The following is a 19,256-nucleotide window of genomic DNA, read 5'->3' on the forward strand; positions in this document are numbered from 1 at the left end:
ATGCTGGCCACTATTTATTGAAATATCTTAATATTTCCTCTAAATGTCTTTGGTTGCATAAAGTACATGAATGTTCTCCTGGGATATATTGAAAAATGAGTGGCTGAGAGTTGACCTTCCTGTTTGGACTGAGAATTTCTTTGTGTTGTCTGAGCAGTGATGAAGGAGGAAGGCCATTCACCAAGCTCTTTCTGGTTGATTGGATTTCACCTTTGCCTTATCTGAAAAACTTTCTGTTTCTGCAAGGTGTTGTAATCATTAAGGATCTAACTTGATTTTTAAAGACAGTTTTGTCCTCTGAATTCATGCATGTATGTGTCAATACATGTTTTCTCACTCCTCCTCAGTTTCTGAAAGCTGATTAACATTTCCTGAATTTGTTGAAGATTTTTTCTTTCCTGATTTACATCATTCTCTTTCTTACTATAGCCCTGCCTTCAAGATAACAACTTTATTCAGATATTAAATACACACTGAACTATGATTGACAAGTCTCAGGACCTAGGAATCATGTTGGTTGGATTGAGACCAAATGAGTGCAGTTTTGGAGCTTAAGGTGAGTCTGACTGGATAAAGAAAGCTGGTCAGACAGCATGAAATCTCAACTTCAGAGAAAACTATTTGAGACATTCAACATTGAGCCCAAACCCTACTTCCAGCCTCATCAACTGTCATTCTTGCCTCTCTGCCTGGTCAGGGCAGTAGAAAAAAATCTGGTGAAACATCACTCTTTCCTGGATTCAGTGCCCAGTACCTTATGCACATCCCCACTGACTCTTCACAACAAACCTGATGAATGGGTACTATGATCCCCATTTTACAGATAAAATGACGAAGTCATAAAAAATAAGGAATTTAACCAGGCCATTCTGTTCTAGTAAAACATAAAAATTGTGTTGAAACCCAGATTAGTCCATCCTGTGAGTCTGTACTCTCCTATCAATTTATGCTGCTTTGATGAGTTTCCAAATAGCACATGCTTGAGCCACACTGGACTCTAAACCTTTGCCTGAATACACTACACTTGTACATACCTCTTAACTTCTCCTCTACATGCTTTTCCTTTGCTTAGAATTCCTACCCTTTCTCTTTCTGATGAACTCCTCCTCCTCCTTCTTCTACCTGCCACTAATATCACTTCCTCATTGAAGCCTTTCCTTAATTCTGCAGACACACCAATTGTTCTCTCCTCTGGTCCCATGGCACTTTATATATAGTCTAATGTAACATCTTACTAGTTTCATCATCTGTTTCCTCTCAAGGCAAGTCTCCTGCCTTATTTGTTTTTGTATTTCCAGTCTATAATATGGCTCTTGATAAAAAGTAAACACAAAATAAGTGTTTCTTAAGTTAGATCACCAATTTATGAAGAAGTCAGCCAATCAGATGAAAAAGTAATTAGTGCTTGCAGGCCCTCACTGAAGACAGGACATATGATGGTAATTTTCCAGATCTATAGATCCTTCAGAAAGACAAATGAGAGGAAGGCATTATTAGTAACAAAAGTTGGTAGCTTTTAGTCAGGGTGATGTCAGTATTAGTTTGAGAATCAGTAGATATTTATGTCTATATTAATTTAGTCCTCTCTTTTCTTTTGCTAAAAGAAAGAGTGGATGAAGGGAGAAATTGGATGAAAGACACCTGCAGGCTTCACTTGAGAGTTATGTGGCCTGATTAAGGGGATCAATAAGCAAATACTGTCTTCTGCATTTATCTTCTGCACGTTTGATCTGTTAAGACTTTCTCTAGAAGGTAATTTAACACAGAAGTTTGTGTAAGAAAATAACTCCCTACTTTCAATGAGGAAGTGTTCTCATTCACACAAATATTTCCTGCAACTTTCCATATGGGTGTAAGGCACCAACGACAAGGAACAGTTAAATATGTAAAAAAAAAAAAAAAAGAGCCAATTTTAGTGAGCATGATGGTTACCATATTGCTTTTGGTTGGGGAAGAGAAGTAACAGGCCCAAATCCCCCAGAGGTACTCATGAGTTAAAGAACAGATGTTAAGTGGCACCTAGGTAGCCCAGATGATCAAGCTTCTGACTCTTGTTTTCAGCTCAGGTCATGATTTCATAGTTCATTGGTTTGAGCCCCGTGATGGGCTCCATGCTGCCAGTGAGGAGCCTGCTTGGGATTCTCAGTCTTTCTCTCTCTCTAATCGCACTTACCCTCACTTGCAGCTATTCTCCATCTCTCTCAAAACAAACACAAATAAACTTTAAAAAAAAAAAGAAAGAAAAAAAAGAACATTGAGATTATAACTTTCCAAGCTTTGAGGGGAAAGGAGAGCACAAGGAGGTCTAACCAAGACAATCTGTCCCAGATAACTGAGTACTTTCCTGAACCCTAGTCCAGTAGTAGAGCCCTCAGGGTGGGGACCATGAAGCCAGGGGTGAAGGAGAAAAAGCTACATGTGCTATGGAAAATTAATCCTTAGTGTCAATTTTGCAGTCAAGAAGTGATAATTGTCTATTTTTTTTTTATTGGTCTCCTTAAAAACAATCATGAAATTCAATTGGCCTTCTTCCTTTACCCTAAATGTTTGACATTTGGCAAGTGGACCTCAACTAGAAATAAGCCTTTAAAAAGTGTGGTTTCCCATGTGAATGACCTTTACCCTTAACATTTGCAAGTTTGAGCAATGTTTTTCACAAAGCAAAAAATTTACTTGGATTTATTTAAAGAAAAATTGAGAACTATGTTAAGAGCTACTTTTATGTTTATATAGTTACCTCAAAATCAATAGTGAATGTGATCAATAGTTACAGTCTGCTAAGTTAAATATTACTGATCCAATTTGAATGATGAATTTAACAACTTGGTAATGAAATGACTCAGTAGTGAATTTTTATTATTGCTCAAAAAACCCTTTGTAAGTTAAAGTTACAAAAACCAAGAATCTCAGAACTCATCTGGCAGCCAACTTTGAAATAACACTTCCAGGAAAAATCATCAATGACTACTAAACTATTAGGTGGAAAGTTTGATGATAAGCAGTATATTTACATTGATTCAAAGTATTCTCTACACAACAAATATTAATTACAAGTGGGGAATAATAACATTGTAGGGCAGAAGTTTGACAAATATCATCTTTATCAGGCTTAAAAGTTAACCTTTCTCTGTAAAGAGACAAATAAACATGTGTGTCTCCCAAAGTGATGCACCAAGAATGACACAACTTCACTTATGTGATATTTCTGGCAAAATGAATAACCTAAATATAACTATGAGGAAACATGAGATAAACCAAAATTAGGGGGAATTACACAAAATAACTGGTGTGAACACTCAAAAATATCAAAGTTGCAAAAGACAAAAAGACTGAGGAATTGTTCCAGATTTTGGAATACCAAAAGGAAATAACAACATGTAGTATATGATTTTGGATTGGATACTAGACCATAAAAATAAAATTATTTTATTATAAAGGACAATTACTGTTTTCTAAAGTTTTTGTAACTCAAATGATTTCATTAATTCAATGATTTTATTCAATAATGTCTGGTGAAGTTATTTCATAAAAGTGTCCCCCACAGACCAAGTGGCCCAAACCTCATTCTCTGATGGAGAAAACTTCATTCTCTGATGGAGAATTCTCAGCTGGTTCAGGGCATCTCTAAGTCTTCAGAGTCTGAGCCTTTCTCCACTACAGCATGTGTTTCTTCACAAACATAAAATTGGTTTCAGGAGATCTTCATGGAGCTTCTAATTTGAAGCCTTATAGGGCTGCCATGTCATGGCATTACTTTTCTGCTTTTTAAAAAAAAATTAATGTTTTTATTTATTTTTGAGAGTGGGGGAAAGAGAGTGAGCGAGCGAGCAGGGGAGGGCCAGAGAGAGGGGAGAGACAGAATCCAAAGACAGGCTCCAGGCTCTGAGCTGTCAGCACAGGGCCTGACATGGGGCTCGAACTCATGGATGGTGATATCATGACCTGAGCCAAAGTCAGATGCTCAACTGGCTGAACCACCCAGGTACCCCTTACTTTTCTGCTCTTAATAGTCTCTTTTTGAGAATAACCTGGTTGGCATTACACTCTTAGCCTAGAACATGGGAGAGCCCTTTCATCTCTCCCTCACATCCCCATCACAGATTCACATATATGGGGAGTTTGGGAAGAGAACTCACTAATGAAGTGTCTCCCATCTCCTCAGCAATCACAATTTAAAACTTCTAGCTTGTGATTTTGTGTGTTCACATTACAGTTCTGTCCCTTTAATCCATATGTGATTTAAGGGAAATTACTTGGCTAATTGTCTGTAAAATATAATAATACATTTATTATAATAAAAAAATAATACCAATATGTGCCTGTAGGATTATTAGGATTAGATGTGATAAGTTTTGTAAAGTACTTAGCATGGATTCTGGCACAAAGTAAGTGCTTAGAACATTAGAGTTATTATTTTTACCACTAAAATGGTAGCTGGTACTAAATACAGATTCTCATTCCTGGAAAAGTGAACTAAAGAATAATTCAGTTACTAGCAGATTTTGTACATGGATTTAACTCTCAAATACCTATGACTAGCTAACATTTTGGCCAGAAACATACAGTCGTACAATGGCTAGCTTACCTCCTACGCCATCTAGGAGACTGGACATTAAACTAGAAAGAGAATAGGAAACAATCTAAATGTTTAGATCTATGATCTAAATCAGCAGAGAACTAGCTAAATGATCTAAATCAGCAGAGAACTAGCTAAATACTTTTTGATACCTTCAGTGGAGTGATAAAAACCAATTAAGAAGAATGAGGTAGATGAGATGCACTGTAATGCACTGATTCATTTTGGGAAGAGGAAAGAAGCAAATGGAACAACGGTATGTTTGCAGTTTGTAAAAATGTGCTCAAGGAGTAGTCTGAATAATTTATTTTTGCTTTTGTTTCCCTTGCCTGAGGAGGCACATGTAGAAAAATGTTTCTACAGCTGATGTCAAATAAATTACTGCCTGTATGTTCTTCTAGGAATTTTATAGTTTCAGGTCTTACATTTAAGTCTTTAATCCATTTTTAGTTTATTTTTGTATATGGTGTTAGAAAGTAGTCCAGTTTCATTCTTTTGCATGTAGCTGTCCAGTGTTCACAGCACCATTAATTCAAGATACTGTCTTTTCCTTATTGCATATTCTTGCCTCCCTTGCTTTGAGTAATTGACCATAGAAGCATGTTTATTTCTGGGCTTTCTATTCTGTTCCATTGATCTACGTGTCATTTTTGTGCCAGCACCATACTGTTTTGGTTACTACAGTTTTGTAGTATATCTAAAAAATTGGGATTGTGGTACCTCCAGCTTTGTTCCTATTTTAAGATTGCTTTGGCTATTTGGGGTATTTATGGTTCCACACAAAATATTATTTTTCCAGTTCTGTGAAAAATGCTTTTGGTATTTTGACAGGAATTGCATTAAATTTGTAGATTGCTTTGGGTAGTATGGGCATTTTAATAATATTGGTTCTTTCCACCCATGAACATGGAATATCTTTCCATTTGTGTCATCTTCAATTTCTTTCATCACTGTTGTATAGTTTTTAAAGTATAGATCTTTCTTCTCCCTGGATAAGTTCATTCCTAATCATTTTATTCCTTTGGGTGCGATTATAAATGGGACTGTTTTTGTAATTTCTCTTCCTGCTACTTCATTTTTAGTTTATAGAAATGCATCAGATTTCTATATGTTAATTTATTTTCTGTGACTTTACTGAACTCATTTATCAGATCTAGTAGTATTTTTGGTGAAATCTTTAGAGTTTTAAATTTCTTAAAATTTTGTATGTTTATTTTTGAGAGAGAGAGAGAAAGACAGAATGTGAGCAGGGGAGGGGCAGAGAGAGAGGGGAGACACAGAATCCAAAGAAGGCTCCAGGCTCTGAGATGTCAGCACGGAGCCCAAAGTAGGCTCGAACTCACAAACCATGTGATCATGACCTGAGCCATACTTGGATGTTTAACTGACTAAGCCACCCAGGCACTCCTAGGGTTTTCATTTTCTGCATATAGTATCATGTCACTTGTATGTGGTAAAAATTTTACTTCTTCCTTACCAGTTTGGATGCTTTTTATTTCTTTTTCTTGTCTGATTCTTGTGGCCAGAGTTTCCAATACTAAAAGGCATTTGCACAGCAAAAGACATCGATAAAACAAACAAAAACAACCTACTAAATGGGAGAAGATGTTCACAAGTTATATATCTGATAATGGGTTAATATCCAAACTATATATACAATTTAATACAATTATAAATCCAATTATAAATGGGCAGAAAACCTTAATAGGTATTTGTCCAAAAAAGACATACAGATGGCTAAGAGACATATGAAAAGAAAATCAATATCACTAATTATCAGGAAAATACAAATCAAAACCACAGTGAGATGCTTCCTTTCACCTGTCAAAATGGCTAAAACAAAATACAGAAGAAATAACAAGTGTTGGTTAGGATATGAAGAATAAGGAACCCTCATGCACTGTTGATGGGAATGCAAATTGGTGCAGTCATTGGGGAAAACAGTCTGGAGGTTCCTCAAAAAATTAAAAATAGAATTACCATATGATCCAGTAAATTCACTCCTGGGTATTTACCCAAAGAATAAGAAAATCTGATTTCTTTTTTTTTTAAGATTTATTTATTTATTTTGAGAGTGTGTGTGCCTGCACATAAGTTCGGGGAGGGGCAAAGATTGAGGGAGAGAGATAATCCCAATCAGTCTCCATACTACAGAGTAGAGCCCAAGCAGGGCTTGGTCTCATAAACTGTGAGATCATGATCTGAGCCAAAATCAAGAATTGGATACTTAACCAACTGAGCCACCAAGCTGCTCCAAGAAAACACTAATTTCAATAGATATATGTACCCCTATGTTTATTGCAGCATCACTGACAAAATGCAAGATATGGAAGCAGCCCAAGTTTTCCTTCATAGATGAGTGGATAAAGGAGATGTACGTGCACACAATGGAATATCAGTCAGCCATAAAATGAATGAGATCTTGTCATTTGCGATTACATGGATGGACCTACAAGGTGTATTGCTATGTGAAATAAGTTAGTCTGAGAAAGAGAAATATATGATTTCATTCATATGCAGAATTTAAGAAACAAACCAAATGAAAAAAGAAATAAGCAAACAAACATGAAAGGTCAGACTATTAAGTGTAGAGTACAAGCTGGTGGTTGCCAGAGGGAATGTTCTGTGGGGTATGGGTGAGATAGATAAAGGGGATTAATAGTACAATTATCATGATGAGCAGTAAGCAATGCCTAGAACTACAGAATTATTATGTTGTATACCTGAAACTAATTCAGTTTTGTGTGTTAATTATACTTCAGTAAAAAAAAATATGTGCACAAGGAAAGAAAAGGAATTAGACAATTATGTTGAAAACAATCAATAAATTACTGGGAATAAGAAGGGAAGAGGGTGGGAAACATTCAAATCCCAACTTATATATCTCCGTCTATTCTTATTTGATCATTTCAATAATAAACATTCATATAAACACATGGTGCTGCAAGTTCCTTTTACATATATAGGTGTGTGTGTGTGTGTGTGTGTGTGTGTGTGTCCCAGAATTCTATCAATTAAGCATTGTAATAGCTTTCACTGGGTTCTGATGGTATTACAAGAATTACCAAAGCTACTAGGTAGTGGATTGAGCCATTATTCCCAGAGCACACGCCAGTTTATTACACTCAAGTCTGGTAAAGAAGTGAGAAAGCTAAGCAAAACTTAGCATCCAATAGCAATGAAGAGTATTTATGCATTCACCTGCTTTTTAACTTACTATTTAGTTAGCAAAAACCACAACAGAAAATATGGTATTGTCTAGAATTATTATAAACCAGATAATTATGGACTAATGGTTAAGATCTGAATCAATCAGGAAAAAGAGATTGGCATAAGTGGAACAAAATAGTTATGTTGAATAGGTGCATTCTTTCATGGAGAATGGAATTTTAATCGTGAGTTCCATAGGAAAGAAATGAATAAAAGGAATCCTTATAAGCAAAAGAATGGTGTGGTTTATCCCCCATTATACAGTTGAGAACAGCAAGCCTAAGGGTCAACTGACTAGCTTAGGGTCACACACTGAGTTAATGCTGTGATTATGGACTCAGATGCCCGTAGGGTTCATGTAGGTAATGTCCATGGGGGCCTGCAGCAAAAAGGAAGCCTTTGCGTCCAAGGCGGGCTACAGTTGCCCATCTCAACCCATTGTGCCATCCAAGAATGCAAACCCACTCTTGCTAATGTTCTTTCTTTCAAGAGAAGCCAGATGCTTATTATCCTGATTATAAATATTGGCCAACTAGTACAATATGTATTCATATACTGTTGCATATGAGCAACCAGAAGTTATCTTTGGGACAGACCACTTCCACTGTCACCATTTGCCACCTCTGAGAATCTGAGACAACTGGTCCCTGGCAAAGTTTTTCTCTCCAGGCATATTCTATTTGGGCCCAAGCCCCAGCCCCAGCCATGCATTTATTCTAACATTTAAAATTTAAAAACAAAAAGAACACTTACAAGTTACCAGATAAGAAACTGAGACAGGGAAACACGGCAAATAAATAAGATATAATTATTTAATCTGACAAGAGGCAGATTCTGGACTTCAAGAAGCTTAAATGTAATGGAGCAAAAAGAATTATGTAAATGATTAACCATAATAGTTATTATTAGAGAAAAATTAAATTAGGAGATGCTGTGGGTAACTGCTAAATTAGGTGATTCATTCTTGATGAGTAAATAAGGAGGATCTCAGTAAAGGAAAAGGACTTGGAAACAAAATGTCAACAGGTGGAAAAGGGAGAGCATCATAGACTGACAGTCCAGCAGAGGAAAACCACTTGAGTGTGCCCAAGTCTGGGATATTGGCGGAGAGGAAGGAATTTGGTGTGTGAAAAAATAGGGTACATGCAGGAATTGGGACAGTGTATGCCCAAACCAGTGTAACCTTATTCTGTAAATGAAAGGATTGATAAATGCTTTGGAGGGGGGCATCCATGATTCTACCACTATCCCACTGTTATAGAATATTTCCTCTGGTATGTAACAGACAGGTTGGAAAAGTGAAAAGTTGGCAGGACAAAAACTGGGTAGTAAGCCATTTTAATTGTTGTTGCAGTAGTGAACTGGAGTAGAAACTTAGGAGACAGATTTATGAGCCAGTGTAGAAGTGAGATTTACAAACCTTTGACATTGGCATGAATATCTAGGACAAGGCAGCACAATGACTTTGAGATTTCAAGTCCAAAGGTCTTGGAGAGACATATGCTCTTAGGAATACAGGAAATAGATGGGAAGGTGATGAATCTCCCATGGGGACAATGAGTCTGTGGAAGGAAGAGAAGGCTTGAAGCACAGGGTCCAGTAGGATACTGGAATTGCTGCTTTTGAACTTCAAAGACAAATCAGAATTGGAGATTCAAATCTCTCAGCAGAATAGAGGTCATGAAGTTGAAAGTATGGACATGATGGGGTTGTACAGAGAATGTGGAGTGTTGAGAAAAATGAGAATTACAGTAGAATATTGGGGAATGCCTACATTTTTAAGGTATGAAGATGAAGATCAACTACATAAGCAAAAAAGAATGCAAAACAATCAACACCAGGGTGCCTGGGTGGCTCAGTCAGTTAAGCATCTGACTTGGGCTCAGGTCATGATCTCTCAGTTTGTGAGTTTGAATCCTGCATTGGGTGAGCTTGTGCACAGCTTCAGGTGAGCATAAATCTCACTTTGGGTGAACCCATCACCCTGGTTCAGGCGAGCTCTGCTCCTCTCTCTCTCCTTCTACCATGTGCTCACTTGCACCTTCTCTCTCTCTCAAAAAAAAAAAATTAACACCAGCTACTGTTTATCAAACATGCCATTTGTGCCAGACTTTGGGCAAAATCTTCACATAAATATTTTATGTAATCCTTATAATAAACTCATGAAGCACCCAGAGCTCAGGAAGTTAAGTAACTTGAACAAGGATATAAAAAGCCAAGTTCACAGAAAAGCACATCCAAATGGCTAATAAACATATGAAACAATGCTCAACTTCTGTGGTAGTTGGGGAAATGCAACAGATTTGTAAAAATTAAAAAGGGCTATAATGCTTGGGGAAGGGCTGCTGGTGGAAATGCAAAATGGTGCAGCTTTTTTAGAAGGCCAGCTGGCAGCATCTATTAAAATTAAATATGCACACTAAATATAAATTAAATATACACATGTCCTTTGATCCAGCCATCCCCCAACTGGGAATTTATCCCATAATATGAAATCACCAGCCCAGAGTGGAAAATGTCTGAAAAACAAATGGGATATCCATCAGTAGGGGAATGGTTGAATAATTTGTGATACTTGCACAGTATTTTAAAATACGACTTAGTTCTATGCCAGCTCATTTGAAGGGATTTCCACAATGAACTGTTAAGTGAGTAAGGCAAGAAGCAGAGAAGATTATAAAATATGATGCCATTCATTTCTATAAAGCAAAATAAAAGTCACACATCTGTGTAAATGCCGTGTGTGTGTGTGCATGAGCACACACACGTGTGTGTAGTTTATTTGTCATGGCACATTTGACCACTTAAAGGGAGAGACAAAAAGAAAATATACTCAACAGTGTCATAAAAATGCCTTCAGAAAGGGATTAAATGAACCTAAGAAAAGGCTTTTGGAGTTGGCAATGAGAATGCCACATGTGCCCGTCGAAAGAAGGCAATTGAGCAGTTGAGCAATTGGGCAGGAGCCAGATGCCAGAAACCAAAAAGCTGGGGTGTGGTATGGAAGCCGTGCCAAGGAGTGCTGACTATGCTTTAGAGAAAATTTGGCAGTGAGTAGATTGTGGGTTTGGAAGGAAAAAGGGGAGCTAAGATTGAGTTTTCCTGAGTTTGATATATTTGTGCTTTATGTTGGTGGCTGTTTGGGTTTCTGAATTGCTCTGTCTTGTTGAGTTCAAGACAGCCTTAGCATATCTGTGGGTTAAGATGAAAGATAAATGCAAGAGAATAGCCAGGTACCAGAATAGTTGGTAGAGGAAAGTTGAAGAGATTCTTGTTGTCCTCTTTCCCCTGGATCCTCTTTAGGCAATGTCCCTGAAGGACAAATCACTTCCTTAATAGGAGTAATTTCAAGATTCCTAAGTGGAAAGAAAAGAATGGGGTCCCCAATCCTAGGAAACCTGCCAACACCCCCCACTATCCCTAACACAGTGACAGAAGATACTTAAATACCTGTGGTGACCTGGCTTTCAGGCAAATCCCAAGTCCTCAAGTAAAGGAAGACACTGAAGAACAAATACCATTTGGAGACAATGTGAGGTGTCACCATAACCCCTGGCTGCTCTTCCAGCTTTTGGCACTTATTCTCTGGATTTGCCACTGGGCCCCTTTGTGGGCTTGCTCTTCTGTCTCATGCCTACTTTTTACAGGTCTGGTTCCTTCTCTCTGGCATTTTCACCAGTGCTCCTGGATAGGCTAATCAGATACCTGTTCCCTAGTCCTAATCAACCAACCTAAAGGGGAATGACACATCCTCTCCATGCATTTTCACCTTTAGCCCCTAAAATAGAAAAAACTGCCAAAAGATTACACTAAAGAAATCATATGTTCTCCCTTCCGGTAGAAGGAATGATTTAGCAGGCCAGTTATGTGAGTAGATGGTCATTGCTGTTGGCCAGCTGGCTACCATCTTGCTAGCTCTCTCTCCTCTGACATTCTTAAGTGGCAAAACGGTCACAAAAAAGAAAATAAACAAAAAACTAGACTCTACTATGCCTTCCTTTCCTCTCAGTTAAATAAAACATTGCCACTTGTACAACCCAATCTAGATTCACCTTAGATAAGTTTCCTTCCACATTCAAGCAGATTCCAGATGGATCCTGACATCCGTCTATGTCTGGACCCAGTCATCATAAGGGCTGGATTGCAAACTAGGTCTTAATACGTGCACTTGGCCTTTCTGCAATGACTTGTTTCTGTTGTATAGGTAGGTGTGTGTAATATGCATAAAGCATCAGGAAGGATGTGACTGGGTTGAGACAATACTGATTACCTGCCATCGGTGATAATAAAGATGGCTATAGAAGCATAAATCTTAGTCCAGACAATCTTAAGCAAAAATGCATATTTTTTGGCAATGTCCATTCCTCTATGAAAATCTTAGAGAAGCCAAAATACATGAAACTACTATGGGCCTTAAAATGATTTCCTCAGGGTCTGTTCCAACACTGAACAGTATCTGCAAAGCCATAATCTCTCTTTGTTGAATTAAGAAGCATTCACAATCTGTTCATGCTTTGTTTATGGTGTGTTTAAGATTTAATGAAGATTTGTTACCGGTAGACAGAGACAAGAAAACTTAAATGCTGTCAGCCTAAGAGATTTTAAATGACCCTGACTATTTTGCTCTGTTAATAGCTGCGTCCCTAGATAATGACCCTTGAGATAGTTTCAAAAGTGCAAGTTAGAAACAGCAGGAGAAAGGATGTCAATAAATTAGGATGAAATTTACCAGTTTGTACACACACACACACACACATACACACACACACACACACACACACACACACACACACACAATTATACATTATTTTCCTGCTCTTCTCCTAAAGGCAACAGTATCAGAAAAATAACCAACCAGCAAATTCTGGCTAAAATACACTCTAAGTTCTTAATTTATCACTTCCAGTTATTAGCAACATCACAATGGAAGACTCATTATTTCAGTAAGCGGTATGTGGTGGGTTTAGGGGTCAGAGTGTAGAGTAATAGGTCAAAAACTTCAATTCAAATTCTCATCGCTGCCATTGAATAGCTGTGTGAAATAAAGACAATTGCATAACTTCTCTGTGCCTCAGCTTCTTTACCTGTAAAATGAGGATAAGAAAACATTGTGGGATTGTAGAGGAGTTCAATGAAGCCTTATGTGAAAGGCACAGCACATAAAATCTGTAGCATATGGGGGTACTTGGTAACTGGTAGCCAGTTTACTTCATTGCAGTTCCATTAGTTCTCTCTCTCTCTCTCTCTCTCTCTCTCTCTCTCTCTCTATATATATATATATATATATATATATATATATATATATATATATATACACACACACACACACACATATGTATGTGTGTATATATATGTGTGTATAGGTATGTGTATATATGTGTGTGTGTATATATGTATGTGTATATATGTACACATATATAAAAGAAGGTTTTAAAGTGAATGTAAATATAACCAACAACTCATTGGCATGATGTCACCTGAAATTCACATTTGTAAAAGGTAATTGAACACGAGTCACAAATACAAGTCATCATGTTTATCATTCTCATGTAACTACATAAACTTGACCTGTGTCTGGAATTCATGGACTCATTTTACCCGTGGAGACAGCTTGGTAGTTGATCTCAAAAGCAGTCATACTAAAACATAAACCTTGCTTTTCTTATGCCAGCCAGTGCCCCTCTCTTCCATGTCTCTTCCCTGCCTATCCTCATTCCACATCCACCTCTTCCCACCTCACCACTTTTCAGAGTTTTGTTCTAAAATAGCTGATTACTAGAACATTCTAGCAGACCTAAAGCGTTTTTCTGTCTAAGCAGAAGCCTGTTCCCAGTGGCTCCATCACTTTAATGCCAGTGAGGATTCAGAGGTTCTGACTGTGAAGCCCAGAACTCCTACTCCATAGACATGCAACTTTGACTTATCCTAAAGTCGTTTATGTTTCAGTACCCTCATTTGTACAATGGATATTGTAATGTCTGCTTTGTCCCATCTCAGAGTGTATATCAGTGTAGACTGGCATAATACATGCTTAAAGCTCTGAAATCCAGCATCAAAGACAAGACATATGCCACTGTGTTTTTTTTCCCTTAGACCTATATTTTCACTCACCAGAAGTCATAGTGAAATTTGTAGAATGAGTACCACACCTCTGGTTAAGTCACTAAGAATTCTGCCGTGGGGACTGTCCATGAAGATGTCTGCAATTGCCCTTAAATTACAGGTTGGAATGGAGGAAATGATTGAGGGGCACTGGGATTTGATATAGGATTTCAGAGGTCAGAGTCCAGGAACTAAGCTATTGCAATATTCTATTTAGGATTTCTCAATTTAAAGTATAAGTTTGAGCACACACACATACACATGTTTTTTCATTTTGTTTTTAATAACAGGGGTGTGGTTCACATCAGCCAAGATAAATGGGTGGTGGGAATGGGAATAGGGCTGGAGAACATCAACCTTTCCTTATCACAGGGTTTAGAAGCCTGGGATTCCAAGCCTCTCTGTGAAAGTTTGAACCTAGATTCCAACATTGATCATCTATGTCCTACCAAGAAAGTTAGTCAATGCTTTGTGCCTTTCTTCATCAGTAAAATGGAGATAAATAATAGTATTTAACTTGTTAAGTTGGTGTGACACTTGAAGAAGAAAACTCATGTACATTGCTCAACACATGTCTAGCATTTAATATGTTTAATACAGATTAGTTATTATAATAATTATTATTATGGTATACCTATCCAATATCTTTTCTCCCTTTTTCTTTGCACAGATCTCACTTTTAATTGGGGATAAGAATGTCCCAAGACATTGGCCAGAACTATGGCATCTGTTTTAAGACCATGGAACAAACTAGAAAATGGAAGCCACATGCACAGAAAAGCTAACTGAGAAAAAGGAAGCCTGAAATACTAACAGTGTCCTGTGGCTACCATGCCAATCCTGAATTGCTTCTTGTAGACTTCTTTTGACTGAAAGAAAAATAATCCATATCTTGTTTAAGCTACTGTGTTTGATATAATCATGTGAAATGTTAAGTTCTTAAATGGAATAATATCCTCTTACACAAGACTAACTTAGGAGATTGAATGAGTACTACTTCTGCTGCCAACTTTATTGCAACTTACCCTTGAAAAGGCTCTTGATATTCTCATGGTAGAATGCAAGAGAAAAATGCAATTAAAAAAGAGATTAATAAAAAGCTAGCGATATGAGGGAACAAGAGAAAAGGTAGGATCTAGGTCAAAGAATAAAACAATGGAGGAAAATAAGAAGAGCATAAAGGAAGAGCTAGCAAAGAAGTACACTGATAAGGAAAAAAAAGAGAGTAAGACTTGTATACTGTACATAGTCAAGCGTGAATCATTCACAAATAATACAGTTGTAAACAAAATGTGATACCTTCCATCAACATTTTAATTCACAATCCAATTTTAAATTTTAAGTTGCTTCTATGCCCTGTTGATCTAGCAACAAATATGTATCAAGTGGAGCCTGGAAATGATGGTGGTCTTGAGAAGGGTCAGACTGGCTGGGGAAGGAAAAGCCAGCTGTGGAGATAGTGGCAAGTGATTGGATTTGAAGTATACTTTGAAAGTAGAGACAAAAGTACTTATTAATATGCTTGATGTAAAATAATAGGAAAAAGATGAGTCAAGGCTTTTGATTTGAGCAGCTGAGTTGAAAATTTACTGAGATGCAAAGTAGTAGAAACACCCTGAGGAGTCTCTCTCTCTCTCGCTCTCGCTCTCACTCTAGCTCTTGCTCTCTCTCTCTCTCTCCCCACACTTCCTCCCTTCTTCTCTCTCCCCTCCTTCCTTCTTTTCTTGCCATTTTATAAATTAGAGATATCTGATAAAGAGCAAGTGGAGATGCTAAAAAGGCAGTTTGATATGTAACTCCTGGAGTCAGGGGAGTAGGCTAGGCAGGATGTGTACATTAGAGATGGTATTTAATGCTATGCAACTGGAGACGCGACCAAAGACATGAATGGAGATGGTGAAGCAGGCATGCCAACATTCACTGGTCTGATCAAAGAGCAGGAAAAAACAGGAAAAGGGACTGGGAAGGGGCAGCCAGTGAGGTAGGAGGGAAACCAAGCAAGTGTGGCGTCAGGATAAAAAAGTGCTGGGGGACCAAGGAGGACAAGAATTGGGACTTGACCCCTAGCCTCTGTGAAATGTGGCTCAGGGGTCGAGTCCCCATTCTTCTTCTTACAGTGGAGTAATGAAGGCAAAATCCTGGTTGGAGCAGGACAGAGAGAGATTGAGAGATGAAGAATTGAAGTGAGTAATAAAAATAATTTTAGTCTTATGGTGAAAGAGAACAAAGACCCAAGGAATGAGGTATAGGGCTTCCTGGGGTGAGTGGCTTTCTTTAAGTTGTTTTTGCTTTTTAATATTTTTGTTGATACCCCAAAGGGAGTGACCTTTTAATAAGGGAAGAATTGATGTTTTAATAAAGGAAAGTGGATAATTCTAGGAGTAAAGTCTGTGAGAAGGCAAAAGAGGAGAGGCAGTCCAGGGCCGATGGTTTAGAATAGGAGTGAGACAATCACTTGAAAGACAAGGAAAATCGTTTTACTAGGAAACTTCAGTAAGCTTCTCTTCCAGAGTGATTGCCCTTCTGAGATGGATAGTCATAGACATGAACTACATCTCGTCAGTACAGCTGTATTATAGTTTCCAAAAATGCTTGGAAGCTCAGTGCCAGGTGTCATTGGTCAAAGCCCATCTTAGTTAATAAACTATCTTAGGCTGGGTTCCTCAGGAGGCAAATATTGATATAAGATTCCAAGGCAAATAATTTATTTGCAGTAGGATCCCAGGAAAGACCACTAGAGAAATACAAAAGTGAGAGAGGGAAGGTTACTAAGGCAGGGTGTTATCAAGTAAGTTATCACAATGGGAAACTGAGGTTTATTTCCACTGGGGAACTCTGGGAGATGGTATACAACATGCCTCAGTTCTCCCACCTGAAGGGCGAGAGACTTGAGATATTTATCCAAAACTACTTCCATCAGTTACTGGTTGTGGGTTTCAATTCCCTGGGATGTCCTGTCTACAGTGTGCATGGGCAGAGAGTTCTGCAAGAGGCAGAGAAAGCCCTCAGGCAACGAGACACAGGTGCTGAGATCTGGGGGGTGAAGCCAGAGGGCCAAAGAGAGACGGGAGGATCCTGAGTGCACCTCATAAATGAGCTAAGAGCCATGTTATATTTTAGTTTGTTTCAGTGGTTGGAAGGAAACAAAGAAGGTAAATGTTCCTTCTCCTGGTACCTTGTCAATGAGTTTAAAGAAGCAAGTGTGGCCAGCTGTGAGGCTTCCTTTCTCTGTCGTTGCCTCAATCTAAGGGCTCATAACCAGAATAAGAAGTGGACAGCCCACTTTCCATACAGCATATCACTTAATCTTCACACAATGTCTGTGTCAAGGGCATAGCTGGCTTCATTTCATAGAGGAAGAAACCAAGACTTAGGAGTTCTTCCAAGACTTGCCCAAGATCAAACCTTTAGTAAATAATCAATCTGGATGTATCAGGGCCCTCAGACTCCAATGCCCAGCTCCAAGCTGTATTCCCAGATAAGCAGACCCAGGTATATCATTTACCTGGCCCTCATCTGTCAGGGAAAAGTGATCAGAGCTTACTCTGGCAATCTTTTTGAAGGACAATTTGTTTGGAGAGTATCCAACACAATATTTCTGGTTTTATTCAGCTATTGTATTTCCTTAATTTGTGGGCAGACTTTTCCAAGTGGAAAAATTAAATAAAATAAAATGTTTGAAAAGCATCTCACACTGTGATTGAGTCATTAAAAAGAAAAGTCATTAATAATGCATTGACTTTGATTATACTTTCAGTCACTGGGAGCTGTCAGTGGAGAATTACTATTCTCTTTCGACAAAGTCAAAGTCATATAGGGGTCTCTAACAATGCACATGATTGTTCTAGCCTTGTAAAAGTGGGAAATTGTTCTCTCATGGAAAATACATTCCAGGGCCAGGGGGCATTGTTAACATTCTGGAAGGGTTGTGGTCCAAGGTTGGGATGGGGTGGGGAGTGGATAGAGAGAATGGAATCTGAAATAAATGAGAAACATCCCCCCAGTTAAAGATGGTTTGGTAAACACCTCCCCAGCCCTTCCTCTGTCGATGCAGCAACATTCTTTCATGAAATCATTCCAGTATGCTCCTCTATGTTAGTAAATTCTCTATTGATCTTTGTGGTCTGCTTAATTAAAAAGAAAGTTGGAATGTAAATGTGGACAGCTTTTAGATCGTAGGATTGCACACCTTTTTCTTCTCTAAAAATACAAACCCACTGTAACAAGTGAATTCTGAAATTGACTCAGGTATTCTGGGCCCACAGCCAACGTCCATATGTGTATAGGGAAGAGCACTCAGCACTTACTTGGGTGAGTGTATCAATAGGCAATAACTCTCTCAGCCCCTTTCTGGCATAGAGTTTACAGACTACTTAGAAGGGCAAAAGAAGCAATCTGCAGTAAACATTTAAAGAGATACAGGAGCCCTCAATATCCAGAGGCAGCAAAGGATGACAGAAATCATGGATCTCTTCTTCTGTGTAAGGCATCCAACACTCAAAACTGCAGGATGTCAGACCATGGGGCTCACAGGGCCTCCAGGAGACTAGAAAAATGAAGGCCACACATTTTACTAGGCTGGGAAAATCTTCACCCCAACTGAGGCTCCCTTCATGCTGGTCTTAGGGCTGCTGCTGTCATCTGTAAGCTTTCAGTATTAAAGCAGTATTTTTTTCCCGTTTAAACTGAGCTCTGCAGGGATATACTGTGCCAGCACCTCAAATTCATTAAAATTTCATTAACATCCACTTATGGAGTTGCCAGTTATTTGCTGCATAGCATTTTCTGATAACACTGCAGAATGACATAAATGAGAGTTTCTTCTTTGGGATAAGAAACAACCAAATTCCTTTCCAGGCTAACTAGTTAGTTTTGTTAGGCCAGGGTATTACTCTCTAAGCATCATATGTTTTGTGTACTGGGAGGGGGAGTGAGGGAGGGCGGTCCACTGGGGCCAGTCCATTGATGAGTCAGACAAATTCTTAATAAACTGCTGTCTCTGTGATTGTGTAAGGGGGCTTGACTATCCAGTACCTGTTCTTCTGTTTTCTCTCAGCTTATAATATGGAATATTTCCAACACATACAAAATTCAAGTTTCATGTATGGCTCTACCCACTTACCTCTTGCCTGTATTTTTTGAACCAAATGTCAGACATTATATTATGTCACCTAGATAAATTCCAAGTGTATGTTGCTAAATGAGAAAGACTCTTTCCCTTCTTTTAGGAGTAAGGGAGGGGTATAAGTGCACTTCCATGACTGTATCTTTAAATAGGCACAAGTAATTGCTTATGTTCATTGAATGCCTTGCTAGTGTTGCAATTGTATCATAAATTTCATTTTTTTAAACCATTTTTGGGTGTGTA

At 38.2% G+C, this 19,256-nt stretch overlaps 1 protein-coding gene across 1 annotated transcript in view; it reads right to left on the minus strand.

The window, feature by feature from the left end:
• The window catches only part of LOC115274014 (ADP-ribose glycohydrolase MACROD2-like), a 1,308,895-nt gene that overhangs the window by 680,313 nt on the left and 609,326 nt on the right, over positions 1-19,256 (minus strand). The window lies entirely within an intron of this gene.

The sequence above is a fragment of the Suricata suricatta genome, chromosome 12 (genome assembly GCF_006229205.1).
Source record: "Suricata suricatta isolate VVHF042 chromosome 12, meerkat_22Aug2017_6uvM2_HiC, whole genome shotgun sequence".
NCBI classification, from domain to species: domain Eukaryota; kingdom Metazoa; phylum Chordata; class Mammalia; order Carnivora; family Herpestidae; genus Suricata; species Suricata suricatta.